The following is an 18,709-nucleotide window of genomic DNA, read 5'->3' as shown; positions in this document are numbered from 1 at the left end:
CATGGACATATATACACTACCAAACGTAGAATAGATAGCTAGTGGGAAGCAGCCGCATAGCACAGGGAGATCAGCTCGGTGCTTTGTGACCACCTAGAGGGGTGGGATAGGGAGGGTGGGAGGGAGGGAGACGCAAGAGGGAGGAGATATGGGAATGTATGTATATGTGTAGCTGATTCACTTTGTTATACAGCAGAAACTAACACACCATTGTAAAACAGTTATGCTCCAATAAAGATGTTAAAAAAGAAAGAGAAAACTGTTTGATAGTATCTAATAAAATTAAACACATGAATATTCAATGACTCCGCAGTTCCATATTTAGGTAAATCAAGAGAAATGTGTATATATGTGCAAAAATGTACAGAAGATCACTGTTTATTATTGCCCCCAACTGGAAGCAAACCAAATACCTATCAACAATTGAATGGATAATAAATTATAGTTCATTCATACCGTGGAACACAATACAGCAGGTTTGGGCTGCTATAGCAAAGTACCACAGATAGCTTATAAACAACAGAATGTATTTCTTACTGTTCTGGAGGCTGGGACATCCAGAATCATGACATCAGCGGGTTCCGTCTGTGGGGAGGGTTCCCTTCCTAGGCAGCTGTCCACTGCTTCTGTAAAGGGTCAGATAGTAAATATTTTAGGCTTTGCTGGACATATTGCTCCTGACACAAGTACTCATCTCTGCTGTTGTAGCGTGACAGTAGCCACAGACAACCCACAAATGAATGAGCATGGCTGTGCTTCTAGAATTTTATTTATGGACACTGAGACTTGAATTGCATACAATTTTCACATTACAAAATGTTATCCTTTAAAAACATTTCTTTCAACTATTAAAAAATTATACAAACTTCTCTTAGTTCATGGGCTGTACACAAACATTTCCTCTCCTTGGGAATGAAATGAAGAGAAATTAACCACTGCCACAGACTCGACAGTATCGATGAACTTCACAGTTAATAATGGCAAGTGAAGAAAGCCTCACCAAAAGGAGAGTTTACGATTCCACTTAAATAAAGTTCAGAACCAGGCAAAGCTAATTTATGGTGATAAAGGTCAAAACAGTAATTATCTGGGAGGTAATATAATAATCAGACAGGCTTCTGAGCTGTGGTTAATGTTCTATTTTATGATCTGAATGGTGGCCCCGTGGCTGGCTCTTTGGGCCTGGACAGCCCCTGAGTGGTCCTCAATGGGTCTGTCGGCTTATTCTGACCTAGTACAGCATGCTTTTTATTTTTTATTTATTTATTTTGGGCCGTGCAGTGCGGCATGCGGGACCTTTGTTCCCCGACCAGGGCTCGAACCCGTGCCCCTCACAGTGGAATCGTGGAGCCTTAACCACTGGACTGCCAGGGAAGTCCCAATAATTTTTTACAGTGTCCTGTAGAAATACAGCAAATTTACAGCATAACTTGAGGGCTTTTATAAAGTCAACACAGCTGATTATCCACCATTCAGTGGCTTTTTTGTCATCATTCACTTTATTTTTATTTTTTTATTTACAAAGTATTAATCTAGGGTCACTTAAGAGCATCATGGGCTGGCTAAGCCCATGGAGTCTGTAGACAGATTGTTGGGTCTAAACCTTAAGCTCTATCATTAGCTGGGTGACCTTAGGTAAGTTTCTACACCTCTCTGTTCCTTAGTTTTTTCACTTGTGAAACAGGGGAGGACTATGGTTCCCACCTCATAGGATTTCTGTAAGAATTCTGAGTTAGTTCATATAAAGCTGTCTAGAACAATGCCGGCATATACCCAAAGCACTCAATAAATGTTAGCTAGTATTACTGTGGCCAATAACATTTTTTGCTTGGGGTCTTATGTTCCAGCCTGTTAAGATGTTTATAAATTCTTGATTCTGTTATATACTATGTTTACTTTTAGATTAAGCCTTGGGCCAGGAGCACAAAGAAGTCTTTCTAAGTCACATGTGGTCCAGCCTGGCTCATCAGGAATACGATTCTGGAGAAGAGCCTGGGAGTGTAGGCTTGTGGTCGTAAATAATATAAATACCCCTCGTCTTATTTAGAATGTACACACTGCCTGTGAAAAGTGGCAGTGTCAGTAGGTGCCACTTGAAGACTCTGAGATCTGGGATTCCAAACAAATATACATTTCCATCTGAACTAATCATTTTTATAGGAAACAGAAGGGGTTTATTGGAGGGGTGCATAAACAATACAATTTGTTGCGCGTCTGTTCTCCAGGCCTGGGTCTTGCATCGAAGGAGTGCCCGAGGCGGGGTCTCTTGCCCTCCAGGAACTTTATAAGGTATAACCCCCAGCTCACCCACTTTAAATCTTTTCCTGGAAAAAAAGGCTTAAAATAAATAAAGACGGAAATAAACATAATCTAGAGGGTACACTCTCCTTAGGTACTATAAATGACCACTCTACCATCCTGGAAGGTATAATGTTCCACGGCTTTAAGAAAGTGAAGCCAATAGCTTTTTTCCTGACTATAAATATTCACTTTCTGTTCAATCATTCACCAGATTTTCAATCATTCAGGAGACTGTCCATCATTCAACAGGTTTTATCGAGTACTTAATATCTTCTGCATAAAGGGCCAATGAAATTCCACAGGGAAGAAATCTTTTTAACTTTTTCTTTGATTAAGATGATGTTTCTTTAAAATTGTTGACCATGGAATGTCACAACCTCCTCCTTTTTTTTCCCCCAGTCATACCCATTAATATCACAGAACAAACTTTGGGAAATGCTGAGTTCACCATTCCTTTATTGCTGAACACTGAGGTTTCCCGTTTTGCTGCCATAAATAACACTGTGGTGAACATTCTTGTACCTACAGCTTTGCACACGTGTTAGATTATCTCTTTAGGATAAATTCCTAGGAGTGAAATTGTTGAGCTAAAAGCTCTGTTTCTTTTTATGTGCATAAAAACCCTATGTCAGTTTCACAAATCTTAGGTAGTTGCAGACTCCTAAAACATCAGAGTTGGAAGGGGTCTCGGGGAGCATTATCTCAAGCCCTCCTGGGGCCCTGGGCAGACCAGGGCTAGAAGCCAGGTCAGTCCTCACGCGCTTCTCGAGGCTCTATGTGGGCTCTGGGGACAGCCGTCCAACAGAAGAAAGACATATTGGAGGGCGTCAGCGAGGCAAAGCTGAACTAGCGTTCGCATCTGCCGGCTCGGGTACCCACCAATCTCCTTCCTAGCGCGCTTTCCCCTTCAAGCCAGTGTGCGTACTTACGCACCATGGGGCATTTACCAAGAATAAACGTCAGGGAAGCTAAGATCCAGTTTAGCACCCACTCTTCCCTTTAAAGGACAGCCAAGAATCCAAAGAAGTCCGCAAAGGGCTCTGCGTGTGCGCGTGTGTAAATGTGCATCCTTGTGTATCCTTGTGTGCTACTTGCTTGGGGACGTTTGTATGAGACACACTTACGACACCATGTGATACTGATTTCCCGGCAGCTCGGCTATGACCCTGCCACTTAGATTGCCTTAAGAAAGAACTAGGGGGGCAGCTGTGTGAACCATTTCCTAGACTTGCGCCCCGTCCCCAGGAGAATTGGCTGCCATGCGGCCAGCCGCATGTGTTTGGAAGGGCCTTAGTAGGAGGTAGCAAGCAGCTCTGGCCACTCGTCTGACCCGCCTCCTGGGCACGGGAGCAAACGGGACCAGAGAATCCCAAACCGAACTCAAACGTTGGAGCACCAGCCAACTTCTCCTCACCGCAGAGACCCAGTGCGTTCCCTGGGCATCCCTCCCCGTCGTGGATCGGACTTGCACAGAGTTCAGCATCACTCAAAATGAAAAAAGGGACGGAGCTCTTGAGATGCCTTTCACTTTCATTTGGGGAGAAAATAACTTTACCACATCAGAGTGAAGGCCCTCAAAGCTCGGTTCTTATTTCTGGCTTGAAAAAGTTCTTGATGTTTCATAGAAGACTTTCCTACATCCGCCCACACCCGTCTGCCCGTCTGTTTCCTCCACGCTGACTGGGCATCTTCTACTTTGTGATGAGGTAGTATTGACAGGACAGGATACGTACGGGCTGGGAAGAAATCTCATCAAGGGCTGCCCAACGGGACTCTCTGGCCTCCACCGTCCTGGATCACGTGGCTCTGGGGATCCCTCGGAGGCTTCATGCCAGGAGGGCTGGTGCACTGGGATTTAGGATACGGGTACTCTCTTTGGTCCACCCTAGGGCACACTAACCCTGAGGTCAGCTCTAGGGGCAGAGGCAGTGTAGCATCTCTTTCCTTCCACATCACCTCTCGGGACTTCTGACCCTCCTCTCCCAGCTTTTAGGTAGTCTTTTTAATGCTCCTTCTACAACGACTACTAAATTACTGGTGGTTTAAAGTCCTGGTTTTAGCCCACGTATTTACAGCCAAGGAGACCTCCTGCTTGCAGTTCCCATGATCATTCCCAGGCCTCCATTTTCCCATCTCTAAAATAGGTGTGTCCATTGATATCACCCTTGAACAGGAGGATGGACCTGGGAAAACCTGTGTCTAGTCAAAAGTGGTCCTGGGCTCCCAAGTGCCTCACAGCCCAGGCATTGATGCCCCTACTGGCTCTGTTCTTTTCTTGTTTTATGAACAGTAAATCATCAAAGACTCAACACTTGACATCACAACTCACCCTGAGAGCCCCCACCCAGATCTCTCCTTTCCTCCTTAATTCTTCCTTAATTTATAGACTTTTATGTAAAGAAGCTATAAATAAACTGATGTTTCTGGATGACATTCCATTCTTTAAATCAAACTTCAGGCAGCAGCAATATCACGTGAGTAAAGATAATTCTCCCCAGGAGGTGAGAGATGGGGTTCAGAGGAGATTAAGTTCGTAATGTGATGAACCCTCCTCTGCCCCCCTAACGTCATTTAAAAGCAACAGCAGGTTCCTTGGGGTTTGAACAAAAATCCCTTCTGGGGCTTCCCTGGTGGCGCAGTGGTTGAGAATCCGCCTGCCAATGCAGGGGACACGGGTTCGAGCCCTGGTCAGGGAAGATCCCACATGCCGCAGAACAACTAAGCCCGTGTGCCACAACTACTGAGCCTGTGCTCTAGAGCCCGTGAGCCACAACTACCGAGCCTGTGTGCCAAAACTACTGAAGCCCAAGTGCCTAGAGCCCGTGCTCCACAACAAGAGAAGCCACCGCAGTGAGAAGCCCGTGCACCGCAATGAAGAGGAGCCCCCACTCGCTGCAACTAGAGAAAGCCCGCGTGCAGCAACGAAGACCCAACACAGCCAAAAATAAATACATAAATTTTTAAAAAATCCCTTCTATCTGATCTACTGACAATCTTCTTCAGTTAAATGTGGAATTGGAGGGTGGAGGACTGAAAAAAAAAAAAAAAAAAAAAAAAAAAGCAGGTTGGTGAGACTGAGAGCTTATGTTTCTTGACCTGGATCCGGGTAGGTGCTAGCTGAGACATTTTGATGTATGTGTGTGTATTCACATAGCAGTATATTCAGAAAAGTCTTCTTTGCTACATATGTCCAGTGACGGGGGAAAAATATGTATTGAGAGCTCCACATACTAAAAAGAAAACATTTTGCTGGACATCCCTGGTGGTCCAGTGGTTAAGACTCTGAGCTACCAGTGCAGGGGCCCGGGTTCGATCCCTGGTCAGGGAACTGGATCCCACATGCCGCAACTAAGAGTTTGCATGCTGCACTAAAGATCCCGCGTACCACAACTAAGACCCGGTGCAGCCAAATAAATAAATAAATAAATGTATGTTTAAAAAAAAAAAGAAAACATTTTGGAACTAAGATGTCAAAGTAGACTAATCTGAGAGAAAACACACATATGAAATGTCTTAAATACCTTGAACATTAAGGGACGATAAAATTAGTTTAATAAAACACCAACATATAGTTTAATTCTCTATTAAAGCCAAAAAAATAAGAAGGATGAGGGGTAGGAGAAGGGGAGTAAGAAAGTAGGAGGAATATTCTAGAAGGATGGTGGTGGGGAGGTAGGAAGTGTGAAGAGAACACGAGACAGAAAAGACAGAGGATGTAGGAGACCCATCATTTATTCCCCAAACATTTATTGAACTTCACATTGTGCTAGATCCTTCCCCATGGGTTATCTCTATGGCCTCTTCCCCCAAAGCCATGGTGGATGGATAAAGGAACTAGATCATGGATGGGGCTCAGTAGGGGTTGGAGGCTGCAAAGTTTTGAAGGGGGACCATTACGGGATGTGCCAGGTCGGAAGTGCTGTGTGAAGGAGGGTTTCTGGGCATCATTACCTGTCAGATGGAAGATGCTCTGGACCAACAGGAGGATGAGGCATCCATGGCCAGCATCCTTGCTAGGGTTAAGTCCCAGAGATTGTGCCTCTGGACAAAAACACCGTCTTCAACTTCTCTGATGACATTTCAAGTGATTATCGAGCAACTGGAGATTTAGGGAGAGCGGGGTGAAGATCATAAAGTAGTTGTATCAGAATGGCTTGGAGTGTTCGTTATAAATGCATACACCATAGCACCTTGCCCCCCCCAGATCCAGATTTGGTTAAGCCTGGGTAGGGACCAAGAATATTGACTTTTCATAGGTTCCCTCTAGGTGATTCTGAAGCAGGAGATCATGGGCTGAAAGCGAAGAAACCCTCACTCACTGGGTATTTCAAACCCCAGCTTCTAATTCTGGGGTTCCATGTTCCATGGAACCTTAGACTTTGGGAGAAAGTCACAAATGGGGTCAGCTGCTGTTATGAGAGCGTCCGTGCCATTGATGATTTCATTTTAAGGCTATTTCCCCCCAGACCGGTTTCATTTGTGAGCTAGTCTCTGTCCCTGCCCCTCCTACATGCCTCGGCTCCATCTGCATCTTTCGTGGATGGTTCCTGCGTACCCCAAAGACTTCCTCCTTAAGACCCTGCCTCTCTCTGCCGGCGGATGTTATCTGGCTTCTGGAGTGTTCTCAGCCTGTGCTAGAGCTGACCAGAAGAACACCAGGGAGTGAATTCCTAGGAGAGGACAAGTGGGAGGTGGTAGATAAACACCCCAGCGTCCTCACCTCCTAAAGGGGCAATTCTGAGGTGACTTCTGCACAGTGTGTAAAAGGGCCCAGAAGGACCAACCCCTGCTACCCACAGCAACACACTCAGTTCTGTGCTCAGGACTGGCTTTGCTTTCTTTCTTTCTTTGGCTGCACCACATAGCATATGAGATCTTAGTTCCCTGACCAGGGATGGAACCCATGCCCCCTGCAGTGAAAGCACGGAGTCTTACCCACTGGACTGCTAGGGAAATCCTGAGACTGGCTTCTTTTCCTTCCCAGTCACACACTCCCACCCTCTCAAAGGGCCTCATGAATCTCCTCACAAATATACCACTTACACCCAAATCTTTGCCTTGGGTTCTACTGGGGAGGACCCCAAACTGAGACCTTCTTTTTTCTTTCTTTTTTTCATTATTATTTTAAAATTTAAACTTTTATTTTATTGAGATATAATTGTCATATAACATTATATTCATTTCTGGTGTATAACATAATGATTTGATATTTGAGCACATTGTGAAATTATCACCACAATGTCTAGTTAACATCCATCACTATACATATTGACGAATTAATTTTCCTGTGATGAGAACTTTTTTTATTTTTATTTTTTGGCTGCGTTGGGTGTTTGTTGCTTCGTGCGGGCTTTCTCTAGTTGCAGCGAGTGGGGGCTACTCTTCGTTGTGGTGCGCGGGCTTCTCATTGCGGTGGCTTCTCTTGTTGCGGATCCTGGGCTCTAGGCGCGTGGGCTTCAGTAGTCGTCGCTCGCGGGCTCTAGAGCGCAGGCGCAGTGGCCATGGCTCACGGGCTCAGTTGCTCTGCGGCATGTGGGATCTTCCCAGACCAGGGCTCGAACCCGTGTCCCCTGCATTGTCAGGTGGATTCTTAGCCACTACGCCACCAGGGAGGCCCCTGTGATGAAAACTTTTAAGGTCTACTCTCTTAGCAACTCTCAAGTATGCAGTACGGTATCGTTAACTAGAGTCACCACGCTGTACAAAATATCCCCGGGACTTACTTATTTTATAAGTAGACGTTTATATGTTTTGACTCCTGTCACCCATTTCTTCCACCCTCCCTTTTCTCTCTTTTTAATGCTCCTTTTCACTTTGCATAAATTCTCAAATACAACCAAGATTTCTGCCAGGGGGAAAAAAAGCACACAATAGAAATTTATTTTACCATGAATCATGAAAAAAGCAAGATAAAAAGCAAAGGGAAATTTCATAACAGTCCTACAAACTCCCCACTATCCATACATATTTCTTATAATCCAAAGGCCTGCTTGATATGTCGACTGATTAAAAAAAAATGCACAACCTAAAAACTGAGAATTATGTTTTATTCAGCACACTTACCGAGGACGTAAGCCCAGGAGGCAGCTCAGATTGCTCTGAGGGACCGCTCTGAAGAGGTAAGGGAAGAGCCAGGATATATAGGAGGTTTTGCAACAAACACACACACACACAAACAAAACAACAAAACAAAACAAAACAAAACACCCAGGTAGTCAAACATCAAAAGATTAATGTTAATTAAAGAAAACCAGACACCACAAGGTAATGAATTTAGTGCTTTTCTGTGTACGGGAAGATGCAAGAGCCTGGACTCCTTGAAATCATTCCTTTGATATGCACCTGAACTATCTAGGGCCTGGATCCTGCCTTTCTCCATCCTGAATCCCTCAGGGGGCACCGCTGGCGGGCGGCTGCGGTGGCTGATGACATTGGCCACAACAGCCTTTGTTACCGATAGGGCAGGCGACATTGTTCATCCACAAATACTTGCCAAACCAGGAGAATTTCTTTGTTAAAACTATTCATTACACCTTATTAAACTTGATTGGTTGAACTTAACTGACTTCGGCAGCGTGGTGACCAGTGTTTCCACGGCTTTCCGTACCCGGATCACCTCCATCTCTGCCGTCAGTGGCACAGAACTCAGGTAGCCGCGTGACCGCCCTGCTACCTGCCTTGGATTTCCTTGTGTTCGAATTTGGCTTTAGAGCTGATGATGCACTTGCAGACGCGTTAACCTTGTCTGAGCTGAACACCAGCCCCGCAAAGTAGTCAGGATACATTGCTCTATTCTACGGTTGAGGAAATGGAGGTTTAGGGTCGACAAATAATTTGACCCGAGTCGCAAAACAAGGACGCGTCATCCACAATCCTAGAATCCATGCATCCTCCTTCCCGGTGGGGAGTGCCTTCCATAACACTGCAGTCTCCCTGCAAGGAGCAACCTGGCAAGTCCATTCATTTACTCGGGCATCATCAGACATTCAACAGTTATTTCAACTCGTGTAACTGAAGCTCACATTTCCCCACTAAAACAACCTTTCCTCAGCCTGTAGAAGGCTCTATCCCAAATTGCCTTCAAAACACATTTGTTGGGCTCCCCTGGTGGCGCAGTGGTTAAGAATCCACCTGCCAATGCAGGGGACACGGGTTCGAGCCTTGGTCTGGGAAGATCCCACATGCCGCGGAGCAACTAAGCCCGTGCGCCACAACTACTGAGCCTGCGCTCTAGAGCCTGCGAGCCACAACTACTGAGCCCGCGTGCCACAACTACTGGAGCCCGCGCGCCTAGAGCCCGTGCTCCGCAACAAGAGAAGCCACCGCAACGAGAAGCCCGCGCACCACAACAAAGAGTAGCCCCCGCTCGCCGCAACTAGAGAAAGCCTGCGCGCAGCAACGAAGACCCAACGCAGCCAAAAATAAATAATAAATAAATAAATAAATGTATTAAAAAAACAAAACAACAACAACAAAAACACATTTGTTTGTTTTGTTTTCTGACTTCCGCTAAATGGCTGACACTTTTTGTTAAGCAAATTCACTCCACGAAGTCCTAGGTCTTTGCATTCCTATCTGCAAATTGGAGAGAAATAAATCACCTGCCCCAGCCCTCTATGGTCTGCAGCAGAATTGCAGAGATGGTGACCTTAGTAAGGAGCAAGACCCCATCCCCAGCCTCCCTCCTGCCCCAGCCAGGGGGCCCCCTGGTCTTGTGGGAGCCTTGCTCTCTGGCCCGCTCCCCTGAAGATACAGTCCTTCCCGGAAATCCACTCCTAGTCTCCCCCAGCCTTCCAACAACGAGTGTTTACGGCTGCAGTGTTGCAGCTGGGAACCATAAGGCATGAATGAATGTGTGTCCATACACTGGAGCCGATTTTCGTCAGGAATGTACTAAACACTTCATATATTAAGTCCTGGGCTGTCAAGCCCCTCTGATATTAGATTAGTCATTGCTAGCCGTTCCCTGGACAAAACCCAGGGGATGGATATACCGCATGGTGCCAGAGTTTTTATTTTTTTCTTTTTGTTAATGGAGACTGGGCACGGAGGAATAAGTTACTCTGTCCCCCGCTACACAATCACAGATGTGTGTGAAGGACGTTCCTGCTGGTTTTCCCAGTGCTCCAGCCTTACTGTCCTTCCTCCAGCACATTCCTTGTGCAGAGGGGCTTTGGGTAGAGCATGAGGGGCTGGCCAAGACCCTGAATACCTAGGATTTCCCTCCGGTTTCGTGTGTGCCAGGCACTGATGTCAACATTTTACATGTTTAGAGGAATATCGTTCCTCAAGGATGACCTCATGATGGGGGCACTCCTATTTTCTCCCACCTGATTGCTTAAGAAGCTGAAGTACATGAGTGATTAACTAGTCCAAGGTCACATAACTAGTGCACAGCAGAGATGGGCTTCACGAAGCATGCCCTGCCCTTAACCACCTGCTGCTCCACGGGTGTCGGACCCACGTCAGAGCTACTCTGCCGGCAGGATGGGGCAGAAGTGTTGAGCGGGGGGCCTGAACCTCAGCCCTCGAAGCCTACACATTTGTTTATTAAGGCAATAAAGATTTGCTCAGGGTCTACTGCCCTAGAGGGTCTTAGGCAATTTTCTTTTATCAGTTGTTCCTTTTAATACATTTTAGTATATTCCAGTATACGAAGTAATTATATATTCCAATATATAAAGTAATGCAAAGAAGAGCTTTCCTGGTTGAACAGGAGGTGGGGACACAGTATCCCAACAGACCCTGTCTCTCGAGGTGTCCCCTGAAGTCCTCTCCAAGCAGGGCCGCTTTGAGACATGCGGGCATCTTCAAATCAGTATTTCCTCGTGTATATTTCGAAGAGGTGCAGGTGTTGCCTGGGAAGAAGGACAAAGCTGGATTATAGTGGCACCAGCAGTTGGGTTTTCTTCCATTTTCTGGAACCACTTAACTCTGGCCACAAATTTGCATGAATCTCAATGCGTGGCAGTCTGTTAAATGACAGTAGAGGTTAAAACCAAGTGTGTGGCACAGGACCATGGAATGAGTACATCATTTGAACCACATGTGGAGTGGGAATAGTTGGAAGGACAAACAAGTTCGTAACTCAGGTACGCTGTGTCCCTCTGAAGGGATTTACCAGTAAATGGATCGTTCTAGATATGCACAGTCTATTGACAGCTGTTCGTAAGTGCAATTACATCGAATTCCCCTCTATTCTTTTGCCTGCAGGTGACAGGGACATGACGTAAGCTGGCTTAAGCAGAAAAGGGAATTTATTGACTTTTATAAGCCGGAAGCAGTGGTTGATGTGGCCTGGACACAGTGAAGACCAGAGGCTCCAGTGTTGTGGTCATTTTCCTCTCTCTCTCTTTTTTTCTCTCTCCTGAGAAATGCTTCCCAGTGTGGGCTGGCCAGTTGCCCTCTTCATGTAGATGAAGGACCTGAGGAACTGCATGCATCTGGGTGAGGAGGCCACCTCAGCTTCAACTGCCCATCTTCTCCATGCCGAGATTCTCAAGATAAGAAGTAGACGTTCTTACTAATCACCAACAAAGAAGTCTTGCTGGGGGCTTCCCCGGTGGCGCAGTGGTTAAGAATCCGCCCGCCAATGCAGGGGACACGGGTTCGAGCCCTGGTCTGGGGAGATCCCACAGGCCACGGAGCAACTAAGCCCGTGTGCCACAACTACTGAGCCTGCGCTCTAGAGCCCGCGAGCCACAACTACTGAAGCCCGCGCATCGCAATGAGGAGTAGCCCCAGCACGCAGCAACGAAGACCCAACACAACCAAAAAACATGATAATAATAATAATTAAAGGAACATCAGGGCAGGCTGCCCCAGTTTAAAAAAAAAAAAAAAAAGAAGTCTTGTTGGCTCGGATTGAATCACAAGCTTAGCGCTGAACTAACCCTTAGAGTCAATGACTCTTTGACCGACCAGCCTAGGTCACACGCGTGGCCTGTGCGAGGGCAGTGGGTACCATGATTTCCAACTGTTGGAAAAACAATATGTAGCAAAGAGATTGTTCCTCAAAGGAAAAGACACATATAAGTCACTACAGATTATTTATATACATCCTGTGACTTGAGTCACCAAGAGCCTCAGTTCTCCATGCATGGGTTCACTTATTTATTCATAAAATCTCTGTGGATATCTACTAGGTGGCAGGCTGCCCTGGCTACTCTTAGATCCTATGTTCAGGCTCTGGTATCTCTATTCGTTTGGTAGGGGTGCTATAACAAAGGACCACAAATTGGGTGGCTTGTAACAGAAATTTATTGTCTCACATTTCTGGAGGTCAAAAACCCAAGATCAAGGTGTCAGCAGAGTTGGTTCCTTCTGGGAGCCATGAAGGAGAATCTTTTCCATGCCTCTCTCCTAGCTTCTGGTGGTTTTCTAGCAATCTCTGGTGTTTCTTAGCTGTAGAAGCATCATCCCAATCTCTGCCATCACTCCCATGTGCATGTCTGTTTCCAAATTTCCCCCTTTTATAAGGACACCAATTGTATTGGATTAGGGCCCATACTGATGACCTCACTGTAACTTGAGTACTTATATAAAGATCCTTTTTCCAAATGAGGTCACATTCTGAGGAACTGAGGGATAGGACATCAACAGATGAATCTCCAGCAGATGCAGTTCAGTCCCTAACAGTGTCCTAGTGAGAGGGTAGGTCAAAGCAGGTAAGAACAGTGCAGTGGGAAAGCATTTTAGATGAGATGCAGGATCAGATTCCCCAGCTCTACTTCCCAGAAGATGCCCCTCTCAGTTATGAAAACTCACTAATTTTACTGAGGAAGAATTCTGGTTCACTTATAATTTTAGTCAGTGAGTTTTTGAGCAACAGGAAAGATGGATTTTAAACCTGGAGTTTAGTGGTCTGAACATATTGGCTCTATACCTCAGGGTCCTTTTGTATCTTGAGATGGACGTTCTAAAATCAACTGTCCTTTTCTGAATTTCTCAAGATGGAGAGAAGTTACCATCCCAGCTCACTCTCCATGGATTTTCTCAACCTCTAGAGCATGATCCGGAAGCCTTGCCCTCCTTGAATGCCTGCCAGCTGATGGCATCATTAACTTCTTCGGCTCAGATTGCTATCTCACCAGGACAGGTCAAGTATCTTGCTTTCTGTTGCCACATCAACAACCAATAGCCCAATAACCTGTTCCAAATATGCTGAAGAAGGCTAGAGCCAGCTCGTACCAGCTTTCACTGGCTCACCAGAGTTGAACACATACAACAGTTTCTTCCTCAACACCTGCTGCAACAATTCCCACCCCTGGGCACATGGCCAGAGAAAAATCTAATTTGAAAAGATGCAGGCACCTCAACGTTCATAGCAGCACTATTGACAATAGCCAGGACATGGAAGCAACCTAAGTGTCCATTGGCAGATGAACTGATAAAGAATATGTGATATATATTATATATATATATAAAAAATATATATAATGGAATATTTATATATATTATATATATATAATGGAATATTTCTCAGCCATAAAGAAGAATGAAATAATGCCATTTGCAGCAACATGGATGGACCTAGAGATTATCATATGTGAAGTAAGTCAGAGAAAAACAAATATCATATGATATCACTTACAGGTGGAATCTAAAAAAGATGATACAAATGAACACATTTGCAAAACAGAAACAGACTCACAGACTTAGAAAACAAACTTATGGTTACCAAGGGAAAAATGCGGGGGAGGGATAAATTAGGGACTAGCATGTACACACTCCTATATATAAACTAGATAATCAACAAGGACCTTCTGTATAGTACAGGGAACTCTTCTCAATACTCTGTAATAATCTTTATGGGAAAAGAATCTGAAAAAGAATATATATATATATATAAAACTAAATCACTTTGCTGTACTGAAACTAACAGAACGTTGTAAATCAACTATACCCCAATATAAAATAAAAATCTAAAAAAATCTCTTTATGGGAAAAATTTGCCACTCCAAAATGTCTCTTTGTCTTGTGAATTATTTCAAGGTGAAAACAATCAAGGGCCAAAAGACTTAGGAAGAAACTTTGACCTTCCCTCTAACTGCCTAAAAGAATATAGAACAAGGACATGGGGACTTCCCTGGTGGCACAGTGGTTAAGAATCTGCCTGCCAATATTTTCACTTTCCATTTTTATATACTTCTATAACCCTTAGGTTTATTTTTAATTTTTTTTTTTTTACTGCCAATATAAGTATAAATGTCTTTTACACTATTTGCATACGGGCATATGTTTTCAATTCTTTTGTGCAAATACCTGAGAGTAGAATTGGGGGGTTATTACATTCCCATTAGCAATATTCAAATGTGATGCTGTTTGATGCTATTGTTAGTGGTACATATTGTTTTTTCACTTCTATTTCCAACTGTGGCTGCTAGTATGTAAAAATACAATTGATTATTGTAAATTGGTCTGGTTAAACTCATTTATTGTAGTGGCTATTTGTATGTTCCTTAGAATTTTCTGTGTATGTGATCATGTTGTCTAGGAATAAATATAGTTTTACTACTTCCCTTCTTAAAAAAAAAAAAAAAGAATCCGCCTGCCAGTGCAGGGGACACGGGTTCGATCCCTGGTCCGGGAAGATCCCACATGCCACGGAGCAACTAAGCCTGTGCGCCACAACTACTGAAGCCCGCGTGCCTAGAGCCTGCTCCACAACGAGAGAAGCCACCACAATGAGAAACCCCGCTCGCCGCAAGTAGAGAAAGTCCGCTCGCAGCAACGAAGACCCAACACAGCCAAAAATAAATAAATAAAATAAATAAATTTATTAAAAAAAAAAGAAACTGATGCTTTTCAGAAAATGGTTCTCTATTAAAAAAAAAAAAAAAAAGAACAAGGAACTGTTCCAGTAAGTGAGCTATCCCCATACATATCTACAGTATGAACTAGGTGTGGCAGACAGGGAGGAACATAGTAAAGTCTGTTAAAATTCCCCTCTGCGTCCCATTGTCTCTGCTGGCCCAGCAAACACTTGTTTTCCAAACATTTGCTTTTCCATCTTCATGTGAATTGCCTTCCTCCCCTTTGACATCCCAAACCACTACCCCCAACATCTGCTTTTGTCTTTAGCTGAAGATGGTATTTAAGGTGAGAGTTTTGGCCCTTTTGGTGAGTTACTCAGTTTTCCTGGGTCTCTCCCATGTGTTCATGTTATTAAACTTTTGTTTGATTTTCTCCTTTTAATCTGCCTTATGTCAATTTAATTCTTAGACCAGCTGGAAGAACCTAGAAGGGCAGAGGAAAGTGTTTTCCTCCCCAGTACTGAGCTTGAGGTTGTGAGTGGGAGAGGTTTAATTTAAAAGGAGGGCTTTGTTGGAGATCCCTCAACTCCACAGTTTTCTATAGGACCTGCTTAGGACAGTGGATCATTTTTGGATGAATGGGGGAGTTTGCACTGAAGCTCTTGGGAACAGGTTTTCTATGCTCTTCTTTTTTACCCATATGGCACAGCTGAGAACTCCACTAAGAATTCTCAAGAGCTTGTCTCCTGAAAGGGAACAGAATATACCATCCCAAAATATGCTTCTTTGGGGTAAGGATTATTTTGAGATTATTTTGATTATTTTGAAGAAACAGCAGGCACAGGAAAAACTCTTAAAACCGAGCAGAAGTTATCCCTTGTAAGAAAAATTTACATTTACAAGGGAAATCTCCATTTGTAAGGGTGCCTCCCTCTCGGTACAGGATAAAGGGGGTGACTAAATCTCTAGAAACTGATCCACGGAGAAGGCAAATACCTAAATCTGCATAACAACCTTACCCTTGTTTACTGTGCTTTTCCTGATGAACTCCCTAACTGTCCCACCCTACCCATGACATCCTCCTTTGTCTTTAGCTGGAGCTTGTATTTAAGGTGGTGCCTTGGGCCGTTTTGGAGAGTGACTCTGTTTTCCTGGATATCTCCCATGTACAGGAGGAAAACATGTTATCAAACTTGTGCTTTTTTCCCGTTAATCTTTCTTTCTTATTATGGTGGGGGCATGGGGGGTGGTTAGCCACAGAACCTAGAAGGTTAGAGAGAAGATTATTTTTCAGCCTCTACATGCTCATATCTTACATAAATTATCACCTCTTCTTTCTCCAGGAGATTTTGTGATGTCTAAAGGTAAACCATCAGGCCATCTAAGTTAGCTTAGCTCTGGTCCTTGCTGGACCAGGGTTCTTTTGAGCAGTCTATCGCTTTGGTGATAGTGTAAGCAGATACGAGGTTCCCAGGGAAAGAGAACCAGGCATGGCTTTCTTGGCCTAAGTCATTTTGTGATCTAAGCCACAACGCTTGCCCTTGAACAGGTCTCGGTAATTAATGATCTTAAGGAAACAGAAGAATGTAGGAACAAACAACTGTTATCAGGCAAGAGAAGTAACAATAGCACAGATAACAAATCAGTTGTGAAGACTAGCAGTTCTGTTTCAATGGTGAAGATTAGTCTGAAGAACTTTCTTGAGCTGTCTCGCAGAATTTAAACCCTCCTTGAGCACTCAACCACCAAATCAACTGGAACTTAAGGGATGAGGATATTGACCTTTTCTGATCCTTGTGACTTCAATCAACTAAAGTTTTGACTCTGTCAACCTTTGCCCCGATTCTATGCTAAATTCTCCTCTGCTCAAGCCCCTTCATGAATATGCATGTACCCTTAGCTTAAAACCTCTCCAGTTTTGCTGTCTGGGGATCCACGGTGTTCTCCTCACGTGCTGCAAGTAATAAATTCTTCTCCCGATCTTTGGCTTGGTTGTGTCTTTTGGCTTGACACCCACCAAGAGGTGAACCCAGTTTTTGGGTAACAACAGCGCTGAGCCCTGCTCAGTGTCCAATATCTCCTTGATCTTGGTACTACTTAACCTCTCCGAGCCTTGGTTTCCTCAAAGTGGAGGCATTGCAATGGTTTTGCCTATCTTACAGATTAAAAAAAAAAAAAAATTGCTTGTTTGTTGATTGATTGATTGATTGGATACCTATGAAATTTTTAAAAATTGATTTTCATGAGAGCAAAAGTAAGAAGCTCTGTCCAGGGAAAATGAACCCAAGCCAAACTAAACTTCTAAAATCACAGGTGTTGATTATCGACTATAGCTCTGTTGGGGCATCTCATCCACTGCCTCGTGTATAAGGGATGATTGTCAAATGTGTGACACACGCCCATGTTCAGAACTTGTTCTGCCATTTATTTACCAATCACACCTCAATAAATCTGGAAAAATAATAAATAAGAACTTATTCTTCAGCTGAAAAAGACATATCAGAATGCACGTGAGTAGAAACAATATTTATACTGGGATGACTTGGGATTTGTTCTAATTTTTGAAAAAAGTAAATTAGAAGCTTAATTATTCTGCAACGTTAACTTCCGGTTGATGGGATTTGGTGCTGGATTGGTACCTCAGTGTTTTAATCCAGGTAACAGCCTGATTTGTCAGAAGGGATCTCTCTCAGGTTCTGTGAAAGCTGGGAGGAATTACTTTGGTGGGGCAGGTCTTTGGGGTGACCCAGACTGGGCTCTGCTTGTATGTAAATGCAGCCTTGTGGGGTTTTGTAACACTCAGAGACCATGTAAATCCCCTGGTCCTCTAGTTTCTGAGATAGCTCGCCACAGTTCCATAGATCTGGTGAAGAAGTTTTGTTTGTCTCCTGTTTCCTCAGAGAATAACATTTTACACCGTGTTGTCAAGGAATTCTTTCAAGACAGTCTTTAAAGTACCCATAGAATAAACAACTCTTGCTTTCTGTTTTATGTGTATACTTTGTGTCAAAGAGATTCTCAGTTAAGCATGAAAGGCAACTTGAAGTCCAGGCTCTGGCTCAGAACAGTTCTTAGAAATTTAGATTCCTCAGCTGGAAGATAAAAGGGCCGCAGGGACCCTAACATACCTGCTAGTTCTGACTTTATATGATGCTAATGATTTTTTCTAAAATTAATTAATTTACTTTTGGCTGTGCTGGGTCTTCGCTGCTGGGCACGGGCTTTCTCTCATTGCAGCGAGCGGGGGGCTACTCTTTGTTGCGGTGCGCGGGCTTCTCATTGCGGTGGCTTCTCTTGTTGTGGAGCACGGGCTCTAGGCACGCGGGGTTTCATTAGTTGTGGCGCGTGGGCTCAGTAGTTGTGGTGCACGGGCTTAGTTGCTCTGCGGCATGTGGGATCTTCCCGGACCAGGGCTCGAACCCGTGTGCCCCACATTGGCAGGGTAACCACTGTGCCACCAGGGAAGCCCCAATGCTAATGATTTTGATAACCTTTACTGACTGCTCATTAAGCACCAGGCTGTTAACTCATTTATCCTTCTTCGTAATCCTTTGATGAAGGAAGTATTTTTATATACCTCTGTTTTACAAGGGAGACATGGAAGACAAAAAGAATCAGAACAGGGCTTCCCTGGTGGCACAGTGGTTAAGAAT

This window comes from Physeter macrocephalus, chromosome 14, assembly GCF_002837175.3.
Source record: "Physeter macrocephalus isolate SW-GA chromosome 14, ASM283717v5, whole genome shotgun sequence".
Classification (NCBI taxonomy): domain Eukaryota; kingdom Metazoa; phylum Chordata; class Mammalia; order Artiodactyla; family Physeteridae; genus Physeter; species Physeter macrocephalus.
The sequence above is the reverse complement of the archived record's forward strand: the minus strand, read 5'-3'. Positions refer to the sequence as shown.